General features: G+C 33.3%; 1 protein-coding gene across 1 annotated transcript in view; it reads right to left on the bottom strand.

Moving 5' to 3' along the window:
• Positions 1–19,346, bottom strand: part of LOC123561811 (homeobox protein php-3-like) — a 75,771-nt gene extending 56,425 nt beyond the window's left edge. The window contains exons 1-2 of the mRNA XM_045354417.2: positions 19,273–19,346; positions 2,596–2,640 (exon numbers count right to left, since the gene is read on the bottom strand). The gene's annotated coding sequence lies outside the window, so the exon portion shown is untranslated. The remainder of the gene's footprint in view (positions 1–2,595; positions 2,641–19,272) is intronic.
• Positions 19,347–20,799: the final 1,453 nt, after the last annotated feature.

Below are 20,799 nucleotides of genomic sequence, written 5' to 3'. Positions count from 1 at the left end.
TTGGACAGTACCACTTATTACTCAAAGGGGTTTTCACTGAAAATTTACTGACTGAATAGCGAACAGTGCAGACCATGATCAGACTGCACGGATGTGCAGGCTGATCTTGGTCTGCACTGGTCGCAAAGGCAGAATCATCTGCCGCCAGCAGGCTAAGGGTTAAAGAATTATTATACTTGAATTAGTTAAGGGCAGTTTATCTAAAATGATAGAAGTGCTTTGTAGCATCAGAAACATTACTATTTTCCACGTAATTCTTTTATCAGAAGAGCGTAGACAGAACTGAGTCAGAACCACTGAGTTTCAGTTTTCTTGAAAACTCGAAATTCCTGTGTGAACAGGAATGAACTCTTGAGAAAAGGTAATAAAAAGTCCATTTGGCTACTATCTTGGTGTATAGTTACAGACCAGAATTTCTATCATCTGTTGTCACGAAATGTTGCCTTGTTCATTTTGCTCCATGGGCAAATAAAATTGGAATTAATTTCCAAGTTTTCGGCAAATTCATTTATTCCTGTATCCGTAGAAATTCTAAAACCTGTTAATGTTACAATGAAACAGCATGGTCTTTTACCATAACCTTAGCAGTACCCATGTATAATTTGATATCAGTTTTACAGTCCCTGCACAGAAGGCACAAAAATGTTTGACCACAAACGATGTTAAAAGCAAAGGGTTTTAATTCATTCAGTGTATTATGTATCATAAATGTGTACACATTTCTGTCTTTATTAGCTTAATATGTAATATAATACTTTAAACCTAAAGTGCTAATGATATATCATCTCATAGGGGCGGACTTTCTAAAACTAGAAATACTAATTTTTAAAACATTCAACTTTATTTTTAGTGTTCCAGTCACGATGACATTGAACACTGGTTAATGCCAATTTTAAACCTGATAGTCTGCAGTTTTAATAGCAGTCTTGATACCATATTATATTATTGCTTCAACAACATTGTATGAATCCTTAGCAGTGTGAAAACCGCCCCAATTTTTCTGTAAGGATAGTCAAAATACAGGATAATAACTATTTTTTTTTCTATTTCCATCCTTTTGAGTATATAAAAGTAAATAGCTTCTTGACACGTTAACAATTTTATATGAAAAAGTATTCTATTGCAAATGTAAACACTGCCCGTAACCAAATATTTGGTCTGATGCTTTTCAACACATTTCAATATGCATTAATTACATAGCTAAAGAAAACACATATTATTAACAGCATTCCACCAGATGAAATATTTTAAAAGACAGAAGCATTGCATGTAAGACTGGTTTACAGATAATGTCAAGGTTTTAGAAATGAAACAGACAGAGCAATAATCAACAACAAAAATTCAGTCTAGATTTGGTAAAAAGATTTTAACACACAGTTTGGTATATTAACTGGGTTCTTTACTGCCTAGCATTGAATAAGGTAACATGATTAAACTTTTATAAATGACTGCTGAAAAATATTTAAAATCAATGATTTACTTTTTATGCCTTTTTACCATTTTCATTGTATTCTTTAATTCTGCATCATTTACATAGCATTTAAATATTAGCTGCTTTTTAGCCATTGGAACGCATTTATTACTATCTTGTAAACATTTTTCTATATATCTTGTAGGCGTTTTGCTGCTATTTATTGTTTTTTTCTGCAGATATTTCATGAATACCAGAAAAAAAAAATTAAGTGTCCAAATCAATAATCTAAATATTCCATATCTACTGTGATTTAATATTATACATTTACAGAACCACGGAATACTTTACAATGAAACTTGAAATGTAAACGCAACCATAAAAAACTTCGCGGGAAAAAATGAACCATTTCATCGGAAACAGTATCGTTTTGCACATGTGAAATTTTAACTTTGAAGTCTTTCAGGTTATAACTCACATTTTATCCTTACGACGCATTAGATTTTGCATTATTGTTTAGAATTTGTTTCATGTTTGTATTTGCAACCTGCATTTTTGATAAAAGTCGAAAGTAATGTCCAGTTATGAAGCTCGTAAACACTGATAAATGTTGTCCACGTCCTTTTAATATTTCATTTTGATGATGGAAATAATCATAAAAATCACATGCAAAGTAAAAGATAAAAGGGTAAGATTATCCGTGGTCTTGCGCATGTTGAAAAACCAGATGCACTTTTTCTGTGTTCTAGTCATGAAACGCTGGTCATCTTTTTGGTCAGTTAACTTTATAGAACTGTTTATTGCTTTCCGAGTTGGGTATTGGGATTAAACGAGCTTCACATACTTTATACAGCCGGAATACTTGGGAGTTATAGTTTTCCAGAATGCTTTTGCACACGCCTTGTGTCTTTAATAGTAACAACAGTCTGTTTTCACTTCAGAGTTAGTTTAAATGAGGTTATAATGTTGTGCGAACATTTTACAATTTTTCCTTTTATCCAAGCAACATCGAGCAATATCCCTAGATTATGTAACAATTCATCAGCATATTGTTTAGTGTACCTACCTATGTATAACAAAACACAACCTGTAAATTCTGGTAGGTTTAGAAAACCATCTAAACACAGTGTTGTTTTTTCTGTTTTTAATAATTATAGAAAATTGTAAACAATGATTTTACTCACCTTGGTATCACGAGAGAGCCTGCTACCATACATATTGTGGTGAACCTACAATACATGAAGAACGTATGCAACATCGATTTTTTCAGACATGTTACAAGAACTCGGTATTTGGAATATTGTACTGATCGTGTTTTCTCTTTGTTTGTATCACAAACTGCGTCAATAAACAAACAACACATTAAATGATGGAGGAATTAAATCGTTTGCTCTGAAGAGCAGTTTCTGACTGAAGTCACAATTCTAGGTCTAGGTTGTATTTCCATCATGAATTCTTTCCACCTTAGAATTCATTCACACACAATTTTACAGCGAGCTTGTGTTTCTTAAATTGTGATAGGGTTCTTTAAGTAAATTTAGGTTAATGACACCCAGAAAAGGGTATTGGTGCGAGTTGCATCCCTTGAAGTTTAGAATAACGAATATATTCATATTTGCTACTATATGTACCAGAGCATATACTGTATGCACCAAAGCAAATAGTCAATGAAAATAAGCCAGACTGTGTGAGACACTGGAGTAACACGTACTGCCTGTCTTGGGCAATACTGAACAATATTTCATTAAGTTCCTTTCTCACGGCTTTGCACTGTTTGTATTCTATAAAACGCCATCCCAGTACTTGTTCTTAGTAAAATATACTTATTGACTTGATTAATGCATTCCTCAAGTTAGACTAGCTAAATCAGATATATTTGTAAAGTGAAAAAGTTATATGTATTGGACATGTCGCTAATGAACAAAACATAATTATCTTGTTGTTTTTTTAGAGAAATATTCACTCACTCTTAAGCCATTTGAAAATGAAATTTTCATTGTTTCAAGTGTTAAATTGCCGAGCTGTTTGTTCCTATTTGGAATAGCATAATACTGTGTGCCAAGTATATGATTATCTTAATAACCAATAAAATTGCTATTAAGTTTAAGCGAATTTGTTATTAAAGGTACTTAAATTGCTGTACATATAAATAAGTATACAATAAAAAACAAACACAGAAAAAAACAAAACAAAGACTGATCAGAAATGATAGCAATTTAAAGTGATTCTGACACAGTCAAAAGCTGTTTTATGGTGAATAATGCGAGTGGTATGAAATTGTATACTCTCTATATATCTATACATAAAATGTCTATCATTCAGATATGATCTTCAACATTAATGCTTTTACATTATTTAATGCACCTCATAAAGTTGGTTGATTATTTATTTTTCAGATAAATGTAAAAAAAAATGATATAAAGTATAAAAATAATTCGAAATAAAATATGAAAATATCCGCTTTTGTTTCATAACTGATACAAGTTCATTGTGAAATTTAGGAAAACGGTAACAAAATAAATTAAAATTTCATATTCACTGTTACTTAAATCATTTTTAGGGTGTATTATAAACAGACTATTGTTTAAGTACATAGCAAATTGTGTAATCTAGAAACACTCACTATAACGACCGTACGATTTCAATATGACACCTATTTCGTTTTACACTAGATTTTGCTTTTATCTTAAAAATGAAAATAATGATTTTGGTAAAATAGCTCCTACAAAAAACATTAGGTACTTTGAGAATACTCAGTTTTGTTATCTCGGGGCATACCATTTACATATATAGCATGTGTTATCGAGAATAAATACATATCTTGTGCGAAGATCCTCCAGTCCAATGATGTAAGAGGTACAGATAAGTGGAAACCTCGGGTCTACAAGTATCTTTGCAAAGGCTTGTAATGTAATTCAAAATTCCTGCCTCTCATTTATGGAGAAAAAAACTGGCAATATAATATTATTATTTTTCTTATCAGAATATCTGATTATCTTATTCTAAAATCGGTGTCTGGATTAACAAATCAAACGACTGAAAGAGAAAGTTGTTTGTTTGTGACAATAAACACATTTCTGAATTGTAAAAGTTTGCATTTTTCATTTATTAAGTCTGAAATCAATACAGCTTGATATTCAAATGCATGATGTTTACGTTCGCTTTTCCTTTTCCATTTTTATAAAAACCCTGTCCAAATATTGTTTTTTGTTGTTTTGAAAGAATGAAAACTGTGTGTTTTTGTGATTTTGAACAGTGCAATATTTGAAAGAGATCGTCGGAGTTTGTATTCCAGTTGAAGTATTTTTTTGTTGAGGAAGAGTGACAAACTGCAAAAAAGTTTCAATTGAAACTACCCAGCCATAAAGCATAAATATTCAGCCCAAAAAGCCGTTTGCATACCGGCAACTTTCACATATTCAAACAAGAGACGTTTATAAATTATCAACATTAAGATCTTGATCAAATTTATAAACACAATTTCTACATGGTATATGCATGTGATTTTAAAATTTATTAATTTTCTTTATCATCTAGAAATACTCATATATATGTATATAATAAACAATAACTAGCATGGCCTAGATGATAAAAGCGAATGTAAATATTTCTTTGTTTGCAAATGTCTGCTGTTTTTCAAGTATGTCATAAGAGTAATGCTTTTCCCCACTCAGAGAGCAGAAGACTGTACCACTTGAAGTGTGTACTTCTAGAATATTACACATTTACCCCTAAATATAATAACGCAATCAGATAGGAATTCAAACGGTTTTACTCATGAATTCATCGAGTCAGTATATAATCTTTTCAAACTTTTGATCTGGTTAGGACAAGTGTTTTTATTGCCGTCAATTCAGAGGGTTTTTGTACAGTTGCCCCGGGTGCCTATTAGACGGTGGAACTCCCGCAATACAAGTCTTCATGGCCACCCAGATATACCCATATATCACGTTAACATGTCAGCCGAGCACTCAAAAACGGTGGTAAACTATATTTATGGGGATAGATAGGTAAGCTCGTTCTGAAATGTATTAGCTCACACGTGGATCATATGAATAGAGAAAAGGGGTAGAGAGATGTGAATATTTGATATATAATGTTTTATTAATTTAAGAAGATCTCAAGTCAATATTTCATCGCAATTGCTTTTATATCTCTGTTTTTTTTTCTCTCTCTAAATATTTTAAGAGTTTAGAATACCGCTAACTCGAGACCAGGTGGGGAGGCCAACGTGGTAATCTTATTATTCAAACTTTAGATTTAATCATTTATTCTGTAAACATTACTTGTATCAAGTTTTGTCGGTTTAATAATATAAGACGTATTTATTTTTGTGTTTTAGACGTTAAACATTTGCACAGTAAATGTTGCTTTTAAAATTTGATGACAGTTACTTCAAACTTTTAATTCTCCTATCAGAATAGAGAAACAATAATACCTTAAAGTGAGAATTATAGTGTATTTCAATAATTTTCATTTCAGCAGATAATCCAAAATAAAATGGAATTGTTTGACGATCTAGCAAAAGCTAATATATATAGATATTTTTCATTTTAATGTTTAATTTCTCTGCGATTTTTTTAGCATTTAATTAAGCATTTAAAACGTGCAAATCATTATTTCATTGCATGTGTGACGACAAAAAAGAAGAATTGTAGGAATAAGGTTTCAATATGCCGTATGCTGAAGGTATTAATTTTATTGCAAATGGCCTGTCAGTCGCTTTCGATATTTCTCATTGCCGCAAGAAGTATGCGAAGTTTTCCGATGGATCATACTAATGGACTAGGCGGTCGTTGGAGCCCGCTGCTTTGACATAGGAATCTGCCAAGGTGAAATATGTGTTTCTAGTAGCTTAAACCAAACGTTATAATTGTATCTCCCTCTTTAATGGGAATCACTTGATTAAGAATGGGGTGTATTTCATGTTTAAGCGAAATATTTGACATTGAGCGTGTTGCCACTATTAAGCGTTGAGAGATTGCGGCCGTCGAAGAAAAATGAGTTTGGTTTGTAAAGAAAATTGAAGTTTTTTTCGATAGAACTAGTAGTGCAAAATTTAGTAATGTCAGAGATGATACTTGAAGGTGTAAGATGTCGTTTATATTTATGACTCAGACAATACCACTTGTAACCATTGTGTTAGTTTCTGATATGTTCCTCTTGATTTCAAGAATGCAGAACGTGCTGGCACGGGTATTTAAAATTGTGGCAATATGTATTCTCCTCTAAGGCTTTCAACTTCGGTTAAGATTATCATAAATAACGTTAAGTTTCTAAATTTAGAAATCATATTTTCTGAATTATTCCATAAACTGTTTGATTATCAGCAAGTATTACCTGATATTACTGTACGAAATATCTTTGACCTCTACCCGTGCACTAGCACGAGATTCCTATCACAGGGAATGTAACCTCTCTTTAAATCCAAACTTGTCTCATCCTGACTTTAAAACTGACATTTATAGTTATTCTGATTGACAGTTTGGAATGGGTGCTGTTTTATATCACTTTAACAATTTGAAATTATATCCAAATATGGTCCATACAGAGGAGATCGTTACATGCTAGTTTGGTTTTGAAACTAAAGAAGCATAACAAATTGTAAAAGTTTCTTTTTGAAGTGACTTTTATTGTCCCCCGTGATCATATTTGTTCATTCATACATATTTGATATAACTAAATGATTTGGCGATGTGCTACACAATATTTAAAAATTTATTCGCCCAGATGCTTACAGAAATGTAAACGGGTATGGTGCTCTTGTTTTTGTATGCATGTTATCTTTTTATTAGAAACATTCACGTGCAGTGCACGTGACAATAAATGTACTAGCCATGTTTTTTCTTAGGAATTTCATTACATATCACTGAACGAAATTTTAAGACCCAGTTTACTTTGGCTTAATTTTACATTGTCTGTGCAACTTTGTACATCCATTCAGTGAATCGCTGACAGGAGGCTATGTTCTTGTTGGATCTTTCTCCATGTATTTAAGTACAGTTGTAACTCGGTATCTCGAACTCCATCGGATCAAGCGTTTAACTTCGAGATAACCGACATTTGACTTAAAATGATACTTTGCGCACGTGTTTTCAGGACTGGACTTGAAAACGTCTTCGAGATAGTCGGAATTTGACTTAAAGCGATACTTTGCGCACGTGTTTTCAGGACTGGACTTGAAAACGTCTTCGAGATAACCGAAATTTGACTTAAAGAGATATTTTGCGCACGTGTTTTCAGGACTGGACTTGAAAACGCCATGCAGCCTGGTCAGGATCCATACTGTTCGCTTTCAAAGCCTATTGCAATTAGAGGAACCGTTAGCGAACAACATGGATCTTGACCAGACTGCGCAGATGCGCAGGCTGGTCTGGATCCATGCTGGTCGCAAATGCACTATGTTGGTTTTCACATGGTGCGGCCCAAATAGTTAATTTGTTCCCCACCCCCTCTTCAGTCCCCCACTCCCCGCTGAAGGCGAAGCGTGGTATATGGTAATGGTTTCCACTCGTTTATATGTCCATACCACTTCGATTAACTCCAAACTTATTAAGATGCTTTTGTTGAATCTTGATAAAATGACAGAGGGCATTGAGATAAGTCGCAGTGTAGAAGAAATATAACTATGAGATAGAGGCCATTCAGGAAAAGTACAGTGTCCAATAACCAAAACTTTACTTTGCCTTATTTTTCAGTTATTCCAGTTTATTTTGTGACCACACTTACAGAAATAACTCATAGACTGTAATAGGAATTTGATTCGTGTTTTACATAATGCTAGAGGACATTGAGATGAAGTATATTGTCCAAGAATCATAATTCTAACTTACCTCATCTTTGAATTAACTCTCTTTATTACATTTTGTTATGCTTGTCCGGATCATATCTAAAAATTTATTCAAGGGATTACTGACATTTCTATTTCACACAAAGATAGAATGCTTTGAGAGGAAATGCAGTATACAGGATCCATAACTCGTCTATCTTTACTGTATGCCTCCTTTGGTTAACATTTACAGTAAATATTTGCTTTGGTGAGAGGATAGCCGTGTTCCAATGCATGACTCGAATTTTTGAACAGCTTTTGTCCGACTGTGAGGCCGTCATTACTTGGGTTAGTCCAAAACACGTCTACTATCGTGCTGTAGAATATCGTTACGTAGTGGGAAGTGGATATTTTGTCCGCGGATATTGTTCTAGTGGGCAAAAACAAAATTTTGAAGATTCTACCAGTATATCTTTTTTTCAGGCATGTGTTGACATCTAAACATACACTGACGTATGGTTTTGTGTTCTTGGAACGTTGCTGTTGCCCGCGTTTTATCATACATTAATCGCATTCATAAACATATATTTTACAATTTTTCTGATGTATATCTAAAGTAAACCTTACATGTAACAACATATGCTTTTAGCTTTTGCTGTTCACTTTATGTATGTCTATTGCTACATTCAGTTTTACATCCACGAGGTGTCGTCTTTAAGTCATCTTGATGACGTAGAAGACGTTTGCTAATCTTGTAGAATGGCGTTCCTTTGTCTCTTCGAAATGTCAAATTTACATGTTAAAGTATAGATTAGTCTGCTAAACATCAAAGTCCTACCAGGCTTCTAAGAGTGGCTTTAATTTTTGAATAAAACATCTTAGGCGAGCATGGTCATAAAACTCGTTCGGCAAGGACCGAATCTATATGCAAATTCGAATTAAGTCGCAACAATAAAAGAAAAAGAATAAAAATGCGAAGCGAACCTTGTTGTTGGCTTGGCAGACGTTCCTCAAATAAGGAGCAACATTTTATTGACGTCGTAAAATTCTTGAGTGTTATATTCGATTTCGTATCACGTTGCCCGCGTTTAATTTCGAATGGTGTCGACGTTGGAATTAAAAGAACCTTTTACGACTTCTTTTATGCCACCTTTAAGGCCTTGTAATTATAATGTAGACAATAAAATGTTCGTTACAATGAATTTTCTTCCTTTTCCATGATTGAGAACAATGCCATTAGCATCTGAACTAGGCATATGACTCCCTCTCTCTTGCCTGTACAATCATCATATCACTAGTCTTTTTTTTCTTTCACTTTTACAATCATATTATATCCTTTTAATGTGCCATTTCGTTCCCAAAACTTGAATTTTCCATCAGTCAAGACTAGGGGAAGAAAATAAAAGGTGAATTTACGTTCGATCACGAAGTAGAACGAAATTTTGACTTCCGGTTACGTGTTTTGATTGGAGAAAGTAAATTTAGTCGTCTTCTGCTAATTGAAATAATTAAAAAAAGAAGCTTTGTCTAGTAGATTTATTCGGTAAAAACATTTAAGCGACACATATATTATACTCAAAACGTATGTTTGTCACATATAAATGTCACATGAAAGTGTAAAAGTTAATGTTATGTAACTGTTAACAAGAATATCACAGGCCAAGGAAGCAAGTATGGTCTTAAATCATTCATCCAGTGCTAAAAGACGCACTAAAACCCCATAGAAAACGACGTTTTAATGTTTTACTTTGCTGACTGATCACCAAAACAAAAGGTACAAATTACTTCCCTTTGTTTTGGTGAGCCAGAAACATTGTTTCATTTTTATTTGATCTAAACAAAATATCAGTACATGACATTCTCTTCCGTATAATAATCATCTTTTACAAATACAACTCACTCTGGCAACCATGTTTCCACTAAATTCCGGGAACTTTTTAATATACTTGATAAAATGTTGTTTTTTTTTTCAGAAAGAATATCAAAAATCAGTCTATGCGGGCAATCTAACATATTATGTTATTGTGTCTTCCGATTGTACAAAGGCTCGGCTATATTGAAAACTTAAAAGCAATGCTTTTATGTTAAGAACCTTTTTCCGTTGAATTATAAATTTGTGTTTCGTTTTGAACGCGCATAACAAACGTTCACTAAACGTATACGTCCGGGTGTGTCTAATAAAACAACCCACACCTACCGTTCACTTAACTTGTATCATGTCCGTATGCGTCACACAACAGCATGACATGTGATAGTATTGTACGCATATCAATCGTGCACCAAACTTACACGTCCGTATGACTGAATGTAGAGGTATTGTATTATTGTTGGTATTTACAAGGAAATGATAAGACCGCTATTGATATCTTATGGCATCATGCAGCAACCATACACGAAGTTTAGTTTGAAATACCTGTTGTTTACTAATTTGTCTGAAAAAATAATTCTCTAATGAACAAATGACTTTTCTATGAATCATTAGCGGTCTTTTTATAAAACTCAATCAAAAGCGATATTCATGTTTCCGGCGTAAATCACCTTTTAAGATAATTTCTATGCTAATAAGACAAATTTGAAATCAATTAATCGCCGATCTGATGAAATGACCCTATTATCACTTCCCTAATAGTTCCCAGGTACAAGAAATGAGCGGAATTCAGCTACAAAATATTTCACTCAAATAAATGTGTTTTCTGTTGGGTTGTCACATAAATTTTCCAAGAGCTGGTTTTGTGTTTCAGCTACGCCTAACGTTGTGGGATTTAATTCAACTTAAGTGCATTTTCTACTGAGCTACTTGTTAATTTGTAAAATGGATGAAAATTGTCTTTGGGTCTAGAATGTCCATTTTAAATGAATACATTTTCAAAAGAGCTGCTCAGTACCTGAATTTGATCATCTCGAAGTCAATTGTTTTGCACCTAGATGTGTGGTCCCACTGTTGAAACTGTTTCGAAATGGTTATAACTCATCGCCATGCTGTTTTCATGTTTCAAAATGTGCTGTTTTAACACAATTTGAGCCACAGTAGGCTGGGAGAAATGACTAATTCAAATCGCTAAGTCTTGATATATGGGAAATATTTGCATTTTAAAGACATTTGTCATTGCAAACAATACCTCATTGAAACGATTTTCAGTGAATTCCGAGAGATTCATATATGTTTTTGAGCTACTTTATAAATTTCGAGTTAATAAAATATGAAATCAGTTTCTTTTTATTACATTACAATATATTTCTTTGTACCTAAAGGTGGTACCTTCTGACACAAACTGTTCTCACTTCAGAGTATGTGTCTTTGTTATTAAAGATGTATTAACTAAACCTATCTATTTTAAATAAGAAGTAAAGGTTTTTAATCACAAAAACTAGGCCAGTTCAGGAAGTTTGTAAAGTGCTCTCAAAGAAGGACAATAAGCTAGACTGCAAAAGTATGCAAACCATACTGCATGTTACTGTTATGCCTTCCAAAAGATGATGTAGTTTTTTACATGGAGAAGATCAATGCTGGTACCATTAAACTGATGCAGATAAATGAAGTGAACCAAACAGAAATCATTTTGTCGAGCAAAACTATTCAAGAATAGGCGCTGTCTGACAATGTGATATCGCGAAAACACGCAACAAAGGTTTGGCAAACATCTGACTTTTGACAACGAAGTGTCTAGGTCAGTTGTTGGTGAAAATGTAGACATGCATAACATCTCTTATTGCCATATACCCAGTATGTCGAGATACCAAGCAAAGTCATTGTTATAATGCACATACACCATTACCAATTATGCATCAATAAAAAGATATAACTCGTGGTTCTTAATTGATGCCTGCTTTTTATAAGGAGCTGATTTTTCTACCAACAATTTTACACTTCTCTTTGATTACGGCCTTTACGACAAAAAATTCTAATGTAACTTTTTCGGTTAGGCTATTAACTGTGTGGTCCTTAAGCCATGCGGGTGTTCCGAGCATACATCAAATGTTTCAACCTGTTTCACAATAACCTTAACGGGTTGATAATACTTTAAAGCTCTCATACCATTTACGAAGATACATAGAACATCCCAGTTTTCCTTAACTCGACATTTCTTTATTGCGCGATTGTCAGTTTCAAAATGATGTATGATCGATTTGAAGAGCTATCCTGGTACATTAAAAACATTCTAACTGTTTATTCTGATATAATTTCATACATTTTTAAAACCAATTTTCGTCAGATAATATAACTAGATACGCCACATAAATTTACGCACCTTATGCAATAGATATCATGCGAATTACAGCATTTTATTGATATGTGAAGAATTTATTCTATTTTAAAGGCAATACTTTGTTACGTGCTCATTTCCTTCAGATTCTCCATCACTTCATGTAATATATCATTTTATTTCACGGTGAACAGGTAAAAATCACCCCACCAGCTAATTTTTATGGTGTAATTACCTTATTTTTTTATCTGTTGATTTTTAATACATTACAATTAATCAAGCATTAGTGAAAGATTTTATCTTTATCCTGACGTTTGATTTATTGTTTGCCATTTCGCAAAAGCGTTGAACATGTATCGATCGGGGATAAATTGTTGTTTATTATATCACATTTGGTGTTAACCGGAAGTAATTTGTGATGTTTCTTAAAAGGCATGATACACCAAATTGATAAAATATGATAATTTATCGACAAAAAGCTGTTTTACAGCTTCAGACTTGTATCTTATTCTTTGTCAAAGCATTTTATTGTTCAATACCTTGGGAGAAAACGGTGTACTATTAGATATGGGACGTCTACTTTCAAACCTGAGGTAGAGACCTTGTGGACAAAGACCACATGACTGTTAACATCAGCTGTAGCATTTGCCATCTAAACATTTAAACATTTTCCAGTGAAAAAATATTACTTTCAAACAGATATGGAAGTTAGTCCCTCCCCCAAAAGGCGCGTCTCTTTAAGAAGTATTTTATATTATTAAACTGTGTGTTGGTTGTGCAGTTATTTGTTTATAAATGTATCATATTTGCAAATGTCAATATAAGAAAGAAAAATGATGCAACCGTTTCTACATTGGCGGCCATAATTTAAACCGTACAATTTCAAAATTACTGTGTTTTTGTCCTATTTTTATGTTTCAGAAACTCTTATCAGATTAGATCCTTTTATAACACAAACTATAAACACCATCAACAACAGATAAACCGGCTTAAACGCTAATTTCTTTCAGAATGAAACAGGTTATCATTTCGTTCTAACTTTTATTTTGTTTCAAATTCTGCTCTTGCGCGTATTTGGAGAGCATGAGCTATATAATGAATATGACTTTTACCCATAGTACCGACTTTACGTCTTTAAAAAATGTGAGTGCTACTTAAAAAGGTATCCCTTCTGCATCATAGTGTCCCATGTGGTTCTATGACAACTTTCGTTTGGTGATTTGTTTGATTTCATTTTCATTTGTTGAAAATGGCATGTAAGCAAAAGATTCAATCACCGACTGTAGATGCAGATGGGAATATACGGCCCGATGGTAAATGTTTACATGGTTGCTCGGGAAAGCCTCGTTGCTCTAGAGCCAGATATTTCCATCTATTCCTAAATCAGTTTAAAAATTTCATATTACAAACGGCATGGCTTAAAACAAAAAACATGCCCCTGTAAAAAATGTTGTTTTTTTACTGATGTGTATTAAATGCTATTTTACTTCCATCAGGAATATACATGCTTTATTTGCTTTGGATACAACTGTCAATTAGTCCGTACTTATTAATATTTTCTGTTGTTGTTTCGTTTAAACTGGTAGCAACATCCAAGATAGTTCTTTTTTATATAAACGCGTACTACAATTCCAGGTCTTTACAATTTTGATAGTACCTTTTTAATCTTAAGAAATATCACATACAAAACGTATCTTTATTCGACATCAAAATGGAAACAAAAGCTAAACAGCTTTACCTGAAAGATTCTTTAGAAAATGGCCATATGCCTCCACGTGCAGTAATGATGCATACGAAATTATTACTGGATTGTTTAGATATCTGTTAAATGGACAAACCAGTAAAATAGTTTGTTTATGTTCGATTTTAAAATACAAACATCAATAATTTACCATGCTGAAGTAAAAACCATAGTTATACAGTGTGTCGCATTACTAATTTACACAAAAATACAACAATTATCTGTAAGAATGTAGAAAGCTATCAACTATTATGTTAGTAATGTAGTATGTTAAATGGAAAAGATATAAATAGACTTAATATTTTACTAATTTTGAAAAAAATTCTCCAAAATAAATGTATAGTTGTAAATGTTTGTAAGGATTTATTTTAAAAATGAAAGATACTGTGGTTAACATGTAGAGACACGCCTCTTTAGAATACCACGACTGACCCCCTTTAGCTGTTTTGTCTTGCAAATTAGAGTGTTACATACTTTATAACAGTATTGTCTATTTACTGTACTTTGATTACTAGCTTTTATGGAATTCGAGTAATGACTCAACGCCAGTGGCAGAATTTACCACCCGCCCTGTTATCAGGGGAGTTAATTTAACTTGTTACGTCCTCACATTTAATGATGGTGTTGAAAATAATTCCCACGTTATTGTCCGAGATTTCGCCGGTTGTTCCAATGTCATCAGGTTAGGGTCTATCACAGTGGTCATAAACAAGAAAAATATTTCTCTTAACCATAAAATCTGGTTTTATGTGGGTTCACCGCCTGATGAATGCTCCCCTTACGTCGCCCATCTTATTAACTAATCGTACTGGTGAAGATTACTTTGTCGCTGGCCAAAACCACTGGGCATTTCTTAATTATGACGGAGTTGTTTTTTTTTTCGCAACAGATAATAAAAGGATAACTTGAACAACACGCGGTTCTTTTAATTAGAATGCACTGTATAAATAAAATATGCAAATTTTGTAATTAGTAAAACGCTTATTTAATTGTCATATGTAACATAACGGTTGATCCGACTGGAATAGGAATTTTTAATAAATGATACATTCTATATTACTTCCCTTTACAATACACGGACATGGAGGAATTGCTAATCTGGCAGCATGATTATGAACCATAGACATAGGTTTTAAACGCCTGTAGAACCCTAGGTCAACATCATACAGTCTTTTCCCTGCAAAAAGATGTTTTTTTTAGCAACAACGTATTTTTTATAAAATTAACAATGCTCATTATAAACCATGACAAAACGCTGCCTTTATACTCAGTTACCATAACCTAAAAATAATGATGTTGTAAATATCTTCAAAAGAACAAAGGAAAAGTCACAGTTTTGTGTCATTATATAAAGACATCTATATACGTTCACACGAAGAGTTTAAAACTAATGACGTAAATACGGTACTCATTATGGCACGTTTGCGTCATAATTTCGTGCAACAATCCTGCAATTTCTTCCTAATACATTAAACATGCTAACTTAACCAGTATCAGTTCTTGCAGGCAAAAAGTCGGATTATGCTTGTTGAGAAAAGATGGATGTTTTCGCATTAAATGAAGTATTGGAATCTGAAAGCTTTTCTCTAATTTGTAGTTCTGATTTAGTGTGAATGCAGAGCTTATTTGTCTGAAATGGAAATCTGTCAGTTACAATAGGGCGGCTGTAATGGTGTTCATGTAAGCGTACAGTTAGAAAGTAGAAAATGTTGTGAAAGTCTGCAAAACGTTGATCCCGTGTTAAACAATATGTTACGTTATGCACAGAATGTGTATTCCATTTTCTTACTTTTATTTTCATTACACCATCATAATACTATAAAAACGACTGTTATTTTGGAATTTCAGACAACACATACAACAAAAACAGTTTCGAGCATGGGTACTGTACCATATCTAAATTGGGTCGAAAAAAAGAGTTTTGAAATTAGTATGTTGTCATATCTCAGTTTGGTGAAGGGAAAGGAGTCTTGAAATGAGCCGTGCCATGAGAAAACCAACATAGTGGGTTTGCGACCAGCATGGGTCCAGACCAGCCTGCGCATCCGCGCAGTCTGGTCAGGATCCATGCTGTTCGCTAACGGCTTCTCTAATTGCTATAGGTTTTGAAGCGAACAGCAAGGATCCTGACCAGACTGCGCGGAAGCGCAGGATTGTCTGGATCCACGCTGGTCGCAAACCCACTATAGTATGGTATCATATCCCATTTTAGTTAGGAAAATAACGAATGCGGTCATACCAAATTTTGTTTTGAAAAACTTGTCTTGAAATTAGTATAACGTTATACATTGTATCTAATTCTGGTGTAAAAAACGACTTTTGAAATTAGTATGGTGTGATATCTAATTTTGGTGAAAAAAAAAGGAATATTGCTAGTAGTAAGGTGTCGTATCTAATTTTGGTAAGAAAAAACGAACCAGAAATTAGAAGGGTGTTATATCTAATTTTGTTCGAAAAAACGTGTCTTGAAATTCTAGATTACACTGTAACTGAAATAATTGCTATCGTTAACATGTTTCCTGAAGTTAATTAGGTTACTGTTGCTGGATTGGTTGATACCATGTGCTTCATTTATCTTTCATAGCCCTTAGATTCTATAAATTGCACATTATGTTAAATAAAAACTCAAATGATAGTATCTAATTTTACTAAACATATTGCACAGCTGTGAAATTGCATTGAGTTGATGTCAATGAACTGACGTTGCAGTTATTTTGGTGTACAGACAGTTTTATTTGTTAATGTAATGAAATTTAAGTTCCTTCGAAAGAATACTCACCTGCCTTTTTTTAACATAGACGGACAATCCTCACAGGTCATTTTCCTTTTGTGACTTAGCTTAATAATGGAAACTCGTCTCCTATTTCCGTTGTAGTTTTCTTACACTTTTAATGAAAAAAGAACTGTGAAATGGCCTATCCTAATTTTGTCACTGAGCTGAGGGGCGTTTTTTTGTGTTACTGAGAAAAATATACACTAAGACAATAATTAAGATCATTTCGACATGTGTCTACTTTGTTATACCATCAACAATCAACTTTTGTTGGGTTTTTTTGTGGGGGTGGAGGCGGGATAGGTGTGACTTAATAAGAATCACCATGTCCGTCTGTCACGTCCTGGCCAAAATTAGTTTCCATAGTTACCTTTGACACCTAGTCAAATACTAACTCCAAACATGTAAAACGTTGTAAGGATCTTGAAACATGTTCACATACCAGTTAAAATAACACTGACAATTGTTTTTAACATTAGTTTCCTCTTTTGCACTTGGAAATGTTCAAACTTCGACATTTCCATAAATATTTCTGAAACCTCTTCTTGCATTGAACTGAAACTTTATAAAAACATTTGACATCAAAATGCACGTTTACACATAAAGGTCTACAAATCTGCTTTTACATTTAAACAAAATAACTTGGAAATGTGGCAACAGTGTGTTCCTGTTAATATCCCTGAAGCCAATGAAGAATATTGCAGTGGACTCTAAAATCAGACATCAACCTGACATTTCAAGTCCTATTACCCTGACAGCTGTCTAAAACAAAATTGTCTCCCCTTTTCTTTGTATTTAATTATTTACTTTTTTTCACATGAAAGAATAGCATGCATTAAACTGAACAGAATTAAATGTAACTACACATATATTATAGTTATCAAGAAAATATCCGTTCTAAATATTGGTCAAGCTACCCACCTTTTTGTACCTTTTTGCAATTTTGAACATAAAAGGGAGTTATCAAGAAAATATCTGTACTAAATATTGGTCAAGTTATCCACCATTTTGTACCTTTTCTCAACTTTTAACATTAAAGATCATTATCAAGAAAATATCTGTACTAAATATTGGCCAAGTTATACACATTTTTGTACCTTTCCTCAATTTCTAACAGTAAAGATAACATTGACTCATCTGAAGAGAACTTAATGTTATTTTGCCACAATGTCGGACATGACAATGAAAGCAACTGAAGAGAAGAACAGAAGAACCATAACTTTATCAATATAAATATAATTAATTACATTTTTATACTTAATAATTAACGTTTGTTTCAATGAGATTAACAGAAAATGACAAGAACGTCAATTCTTTGTTGTATGATTATTTAGTCATCTCCTTTTCTGTTGCTATTTCTGCATACTTGAACATTTAATACACATTAGTAGAAAACACAATGCTACATGACAAAAAGAGGAAGTGGTGAACTGAAGAACTCATGTATAATTATAAAATTATCTCTCAGTCTGTTTTTCAAAAGTACAGGGAGTAGTGTGTTTAAAAGGATACTACAACTTGTGTTTAACGTTTTAATACATGGCTGTTTAAAGCATTAATCAACGATTCTAACACGGATAACAGCAGATCTCTTTCAAGCCCAGGCATAGAGTAAAGTTCACTTTTATCATAATAGGTTGCTCTACACATTTAGCATTATACATATACAGAATGTGTGATTTTGTCTGTATTACTCGGTTGTATTATTTCTCAAGCTTATGTGTTCTCAAGCTCATATAAGTCGTATAACTGGGTTGTATTATTTCTCACGCTCATGTAAATCGTACTGTCGGTTGTATTATTTCTCAAGCTCATGTTCTCAAGCTCATGTAAATTGTATTACTGGGTTGTATTGTTTCTCAAGCTCATGTAAAGCGTATTACTCCGTCGTATTGTCCTCAAGCTCACGTGTTCTCACTTTAAAGTAAATCCTACTACCCGGTTGTATTGTCCTCAAGCTCATGTAAATTGTATCACTCGGTTGTGTTTTCAAGGTAAATCGTTGTTTATTTCTCAAGCTCATGCGTTCTCAAGCCCATGTAAATTGTATTACTCGGTTGTATTATTTCTCAAGCTCGCGTGTTCTCAAGCTCATGCAAATCGTATTACTTAGTTGTATTATTCTCATTCAAGCTCATGTAAATCGTACCACTCGGTTGTATTATCATCAAGCTCATGTAAAGCGAAAACAAACCTTCCTGCGCCGGAAAACAAAACATAGTCATAAAGAATCGAAATTTGCGTTTTTTATACTCAAAGAAATGTATATAACGTTAATGAATACGGACGCTTTGAAACTCAATATTAATACGTAGCTCTGTACTGCCGTTATTCAACAGACAACAAAAAAGTTAACGAAACAGAAACATTTACCTCATTTTTATTCCTGTTTGTTTAACCACTTCGATTTTCAAGCGTATGAACGAAACTCTCTTAGAATTTCCACACACACATGGAAAACGTTTTATGTTTAAATGATATAAAAGAATACAATAACACGGGAAGTTTGGATATTTTATTAGTCACATGGTTAGTTTTATTGCCATTGCCTTTACTGCAAGCTGCTCTGAGACCATTTTATACTCGTGGAACCGATCTTAAATTTGCCCCAATGATGCTATAGAATTAATTCAATTATAACAGCAGCATAGTGCATCGAACGCAAACAGTTAACCAGACCACACAAGTCCTGTGTTTACATATACACTGATTGCATGTAAACAAGTGGATATTGTCTCACCTTGCAGTCAAAATGATTTATTCATTTTGTTATATTAGTGGTTGAATTGATATTATTCATTCCATGAACTGAAATAACTTAGGTGTGTTTTTGAACTTTAAACGTCATTATCCTTTGTCTATTGTATATATATTTCAACCTGATCTAAGTAATCACCTGACTAAAGCAGCTTCAGTATATTCTTCGAAACAAACATATTAATAGTCTGATCACTTATTTTGTACTTTTACCGACGTAACTTTTAAACTTTGGATATGTGAAAAGATTAATAGCTTTCTAATAGATGTATCTCAAACAAAAAGGAGTTGAAATTGTCAAGATTATGTATCTGTAAAAAGATTCTTTGGAATCACATAATCCAACAAAACTAGATAACAGAAGACTGACACGGTTTGTGTGAATCTGTTCACTAGATGAGAGGTAAAGTACAATGCACATGACGCCATCTAGTGCCATCTTAATCAGAAGCGATTATAAAGGATGAAATAAATGGTCTCAAAGGACCAGAAATAAAAACCACTGAATCCAGGTACTGGCTGACCTTTTATGGCCACCACTGGGCAATTTTGAATTGCCGTTGTTATAGTCAAATAAATCTTAACAGGTAAGTCTTTTCAGACATTGCTTTAAAGTGTTGCAAATTAAATAGTGTGTCGGTCATGGCATACCCTTCGAAAACAGTGGCAGTTTTCAAACTGGACTGGAACATTATAAAACCAAAATCTGTATGAGTTAGACTTTGCCTATGAATGACATGGGCACCCACAAAGCCAGTCCTTTCATTGTCATTAGTGCACTGCTACTGTGATAAAGATATCACATAACGAATGGGGAAAAAGAAACACGTAATACGGTATATCAGTTTACTAGTAAAAGAAATTCCTTTAGGCAATTTCAACAGCACTTAAAACCTAAGGGAAAGAAATGTAGAACATGTTCTTCTTGCATAATGAAGTTCTATGCCTACTAGTTTCTGGTTGGAACACATAACGAGAGCCTTGACTTTTCAGTTTTTGGAAATTTCTAAATATCGTTACAAGAAGAAACTAATTTTAAATAAAAATCTACTGAAGATCGAACATTTTAGAAAATAATATCCACTAAATATTCATGTTTGTCTAGAAACTGCAGCAATTGCTTAAGTAATTCTGAATTGCCTC

This window comes from Mercenaria mercenaria, chromosome 10, assembly GCF_021730395.1.
Source record: "Mercenaria mercenaria strain notata chromosome 10, MADL_Memer_1, whole genome shotgun sequence".
Taxonomy (NCBI): Eukaryota; Metazoa; Mollusca; class Bivalvia; order Venerida; family Veneridae; genus Mercenaria; species Mercenaria mercenaria.
The sequence above is the reverse complement of the archived record's forward strand: the minus strand, read 5'-3'. Positions and strand labels throughout refer to the sequence as shown.